The following is a 6,000-nucleotide window of genomic DNA, read 5'->3' on the forward strand; positions in this document are numbered from 1 at the left end:
GAGGCAAACCTTTTGTAACAGTTCTACTGGGTACTCTATTCCGATTTCCTTTATATTCCTCTTGATGCCTTTTGATACTGTCCCCCAAGGACCCAGCAATAATTGGCACTTCACCCTCTTCATTTTCCATAGCCGGGCTATTTCGTACTTTACAGGGTTGTATTAATCTATTTTTGCCTTCCTTTTTGACTATATGTGGGACAAAGGGGCACGCAACATCAATTACATAGCACATATGGTGAATCTTGTTGACCACCACTCGATCCTGTCTGTTATGCTCTAGCACCTGATCTGTTTGAATTGGGAAATCCTAGAGGAATTTTCTAGTCTCCGACTCCGATACTCTCTGCGGTTTGTGCTCACACTGCGTCTCGCCTCTCGCTATTCCCCACTTTTCGCACAGTTTCCAATGTAACACTTTCGCTACTTTATCGTATCGTCACAACTTATAGTGGTTTGGGGCAAGTCTAGAGTATTCGTTCGCCATATGGTACTTCTTCCTTTGTCGTTCCTTTTTTCTCTGCTTTCAATACTCCCTCTTTCCTAACTGTCACTAGCAAGGTTTCCTTACTTTGGGAAAGGTATCTCATGAAGCTCTTGAGTTCCATCCGTACGCAGTCGTCCACACGTATCAGTCCCTTTCCTCCCTTTGTTTTTGTTTTTTTTTCATGTATAGGCGATCAGTATCTGCACGTGGATGAAGGGCTCCATACATCGTTAGGTGCTTTCTTGACTTCCTGTCCATCTTCTTTAACCCCTCTTCTGTCCGCTTCAGGATTCTAGCGCCATATCGAAACACTGGGACTGTGCGCGAGTTTATTGCCGAAATTATGTTTCTGATATTCAACTTTGAAGCCAATATCTTTCCCACTCGCCGCAGGCACTCTTTCTTTGTCTTTTCTTTCAAATCGTTGTGTTTAATTTCACCTGCCCAAATATTTCCAGGTATTTATAACTGGATTAAGCTTCAATTACCTTAATTGGCATCCATACACCTTCTGTCCTGACAGGCTTTCCTCGTCTCATCACTATCGTAGAACATTTTGAGAGTCCAAACTCCATCTTAATATTATTCGAGAAAACCTACGCAGACTGAACTTGGCTGTCCACTTTTTGTGAACAGCTTCAAGACGTCCGTGAATAGCAAGTGGTTCAGTTTTCCTTTACATCTTCCCAGATTATACCTCAACTTTGTCTTCTGTAGTATTTCACTCAAGGAGATCACTCCCAGTACGAATATCAGTGGGGGGACACTGTTCCCCTGGAAGATTCTTCTCTTGATTTTCACCTATCCTGATACCTGATTCCCTGCTGTCAATTCAGTTCACCAGCATTTCATGATGTTCCATATAAGGCTTCTCATGTTTTCTGCTACTCCATACATTTCCATTGGTCTTGTTACCCAGGAATGTGGTATCATATCATTGTTATGCTCTACAGGTGGGTCCCAGATACCTCTCCAGAGCGCCCTGCTTTCCTCTCCATCTGGTATCTTTGCATTTGTACAAGTTGACAAGTCTCACCCAGAGACCTCAAGAAACAGCAAGTTAGAAGTTCATGTTGGTGCTATGCGGCGGCGGAGGCGGCGGAGGCGGCGGCGGCGGCGGCGGAGGCGGCGGAGGCGGCGGCGGCGGCGGCGGCGGAGGCGGCGGCGGAGGCGGCGGCGGAGGCGGCGGCGGCGGCGGCGGCGGAGGCGGCGGCGGCGGCGGAGGCGGCGGCGGAGGCGGCGGCGGAGGCGGCGGCGGAGGCGGCGGCGGAGGCGGCGGCGGCGGCGGCGGAGGCGGCGGCGGAGGCGGCGGCGGAGGCGGCGGCGGAGGCGGCGGCGGAGGCGGCGGCGGAGGCGGCGGCGGAGGCGGCGGCGGAGGCGGCGGCGGAGGCGGCGGCGGAGGCGGCGGCGGAGGCGGCGGCGGAGGCGGCGGAGGCGGCGGAGGCGGAGGTGGCGGCGGAGGCGGAGGTGGCGGCGGCGGCGTCGGTGATGAGGGTGATGACGACGACGATGGGGCATGGGGTTATGGTGATGATGGTATCAACAGAGTCATTATGCCACTGTTGATGCATATATCTGTTGTACATGACCAACACTGATGTAATGTCTTCCTACTTACAATATTACAAGTTTTGTTGCCTTTTTCATAAAATGGAAATTGTGACATGAATTTTCTTTAAGCTTGCATCCAGTTTAATGATTGACATAAGCTGTTATTTCCTCTTATCTTTTTTACTATATTGCAGTTTACAGAAATATGCTTAGGGGCGGTTCACACTCTATGCCTGATCTTTTTTTTTCTCGGACGAACAAAACATTTTCATTATTTAAATACTCTGCGCAGCCAAATGCACTTGCCCGGACTGGCTGGGTATACATTATACATACTGACAGAAAAAAATCCCTTCTATTCTAAAGGTTTGTCCTCCCATTTTAGTTGTATTTATATTAAGCAATTCGCTTCACTTTTATTTTATATATAATGGTCATAGATGTCATAAGTTTTAGTAGGATGAACAGAAGAGACAGTAATAGTAGTATATAGTTATAATTGCTAGAAATTATTGTAGCTACATTGATAGAAATCATTGATTTTTATATCATTACACACACACACACACACACACACACACACGCACACACACACACACACGCACGCACACACACGCACACACACACACACGTTCGTACACATATTATATTACGCATAAATACGCTTTACTACCACATCTACCACTACTACCACTCCAACTACTTTTGCTATAACAACAATACCTACTACTACTACTACTACTACTACAACTACTTTTGTAGCTACTATTCTTTTTATGGTACTGCTATTAATCTACCATTTATATTTAAGTAGTTGCGTACGTTGTAACCGTATAATACCAGCATCCTATTCTTTTGTTTTCGTAAAGACTTTTGATGTCCTTTCTTATTACGATCAATTTTTCATTCTTCATACAGTGACCTCAAGAATCTATACTTTAAGCATGGAATATGTTGTATAAAAAACGCTTACTGTAATTTGTTTAATATAAAGAATAATGCAGGCATATATATAATATATATATATAATTATATATATATATATATATATATATATATATATATATATATATATATATATATATACATATATATATATATATATATATATATATATATATATATATATATATATATATATATATATATATATATATATATATATATACATTTTGCACATATCACAACTATATTTTTGCATATTTGTTAAACAAGGTATATTTAAACATTTTGTATTATTTTCTGCTTTCTTTAGGAATTGACTGTATTCAGATAGTCATATCTAACTAACTATTTGGCAAATTCATTATGCATTTATTTTTCTCTTCTAATGAACAAAGAATTCTAATTTTTGAGAAGGTTCTTGTTTGCGCGCGTAAAACAGAATGGTGGATTTCGTATTTCTCATATTATTTGAACATCCCACTTTATCGGCTTTTTTCCCACGTGGATAGAATTTGAAATGATATTCATGTTCGAACATGTGTCGAGAATATTCGAAGAGTTAGAAATTACATTAAATTATCCAGAATTCTTCTTCAATTTATTAATGTAACACAACAAATAACATCGTTTATGTACGTACGTATGTATGTATGTATGTATTTGTATATGTATGTATGTATGTATGTGTACATAAATATTATATCCCTGCGCAGATACACACGCATGCATACCAATGCACACACTCAATTACATGTGTTTGCATTTGTGAGTGTGTGTGTGTGTGCTTAAACTTGCTTGTGTGAGAAGATTTTTGCAGGGGTTTGCAGATGCTTAGGTTGAGCCTTTATCTTAGTTATAGTTGCCACTTGATGTATTTAGTGCAACGATAGATGTTTGTCTTGTTAATGTAATAGTTACCATTCCCTCTTATTTACTTTTGTTCCTCTGGATTGACTATTGATATCCGGCTAGCTTTTAATCGCACCAAGTTACATTTTATTAGAATCTAGTAAATATAATTAATTCCTTAGAATAGACCATGCCCTATCTGAACATTTTGATGGAGAAATATTTAACCGATAATTAAAGATTTCAAATTTATTTGTCCACCCATAGTCAATATTCAATATGAAGCAATGTTAGTAAATAAATATGTGTGCTTGTATGCATGCAAACATAGAAACACACAAAAGCATACAAATACAAACACTCAAACACGCGCACACACACAGATACACACACACACACACACACACAAATATACATGCATATACTAAAAGACGAAAAACATTTAGGAAATGAGGTACAAATGTAATAAATATATTTGAATAAAATTGAAATGAACTTCAATGAAAATTTAAATAATTCAAATTTTAGCTAAAGCAATATAGACTCGTTGTGCATGTGTATTAGATCCAACCAGTAGACTTTGTTGGGGCGTCGCCTGCGAAGAGTATATCTGCATCCAAATGCGCATTTTTTAACGCCTTGCAGAATATATAAGTGCTACAAACAAAACAATGCAGAATATACCAGTACTACAGTTACAGATATGAGAAATATTATATATATATATATATATATATATATATGTGATGTCTATATTTGTTGTGTCATATATATGTATATATATATATGGTATGCAGCGAAATTGTCTACAACAATTCATCTACAGCAATTTATCTACGGCCACACACTCACACAGTATATATATATATATATATATATATATATATATATATATATATATATATACACACCTGTATCATATATATATATATATATATATATATATATATATATATATATTTGTATATGTATATGTATATGTATGTATATATATATATATATATATATATACTTGCTATACCCATAAATACATAAGCGTGGTTAAGAGATTTACTTCGTAACCATGTTGTTTTGAGTTCAGTCCTATTACACACCACCCTCGATAAGTGTCCTCGGTCTGTCAATGCACTAAGAGTATGTTTGGAAGGCGGGGACTGCGTTGAATCCCGATGTAGTTCGAGTAATTGATAACGAGCTACTCGATGCTGGAGCAGCGCGTAAAAGAGTTACTCGAACATGTGTGTGTGCCTCTAAGTGCCAGTGTATATGTGTTTGAAATTCTCAAGCAATTGTTATTCTAAATTTAGTTTAAGACTTACAATTAAACATTTATTGATGATGTGGCTTCATACTGAGAGCAACGTTGTAATGTAGAAGCAAATGAATATCCCTTAACGGGTCATGTTGACTCTCCAGTTAAATGAAGGGTTAGGCGACACTTCAATTCTCAGTCAAATATATATATGTATGTATGTATGTATGTATGTATGTATTGGCGCAGGCGTGGGTGTGGTAAGAAGTTTGCTTCCCAACCAAATGGTCCCGGGTTCAGTCCCATTGTGTGACTCATTGTTCAAATATCTACTATAGCCTCGGGCCGGCTAAAGCCCAGTGAGTGAATTTCTTAGACGAAGCTCATCGTACATGTATATGTGTGTGGAGAGAGAGAGAGAGAGAGAGAGAGAGAGAGAGAGAAGGAGAGAGAGAGGGAGAGAGAGAGAGAGAGAGAGAGAGAGAGAGAGAGAGAGAGTCACACAGATAGACAAGCCTGGCTGTGTGGTAAGAAGCTTGCTTCCCAGCTACATGGTTCCAGGTTTAGTCCCACTGTGTGGCATCTTGGGCAAGTGTCTCCTACTATAGCCACAGGCCAAACAAAGCCTTGTGAATAAGAAGCCCGTCGTATATATGTATGTGTATGTGTGTGCATATGTTTGTGTGTCTGTGTTTGTCCCCCTAACATCGCTTGACAACCGATGCTGGTGTGTTTACGTCCCCGTAACTTAGCGGTTCGGCAAAAGATATCGATAGAATAAGTACTAAGCTTCCAAAGAATAAGTTCTGTGGTCGATTTGCTCGACTAAAGGCGGTGCTGCAGCATGGCCACAGTCAAATGACTGAAACAAGTAAAAGAGTATATGTATGTATGTATGTATGTATGTATGTAATTA

At 39.7% G+C, this 6,000-nt stretch overlaps 1 protein-coding gene across 6 annotated transcripts in view; it reads left to right on the forward strand.

The window, feature by feature from the left end:
- LOC106882622 (protein Wnt-9a) overlaps positions 1 to 6,000 on the forward strand; it is a 278,778-nt gene that overhangs the window by 157,485 nt on the left and 115,293 nt on the right. Inside the window, exon 1 of one of the 6 annotated variants that reach the window (XM_089340276.1) lies at positions 2,314 to 2,404. The exons of the other annotated variants lie outside the window; for them this stretch is intronic. The gene's annotated coding sequence lies outside the window, so the exon portion shown is untranslated. Of the gene's footprint in view, positions 1 to 2,313; positions 2,405 to 6,000 lie in introns of those variants that run through there. 6 annotated transcript variants of the gene reach the window in all.

This window comes from Octopus bimaculoides, chromosome 23, assembly GCF_046866305.1.
Source record: "Octopus bimaculoides isolate indiv1 chromosome 23, ASM4686630v1, whole genome shotgun sequence".
Lineage (NCBI taxonomy): Eukaryota > Metazoa > Mollusca > Cephalopoda > Octopoda > Octopodidae > Octopus > Octopus bimaculoides.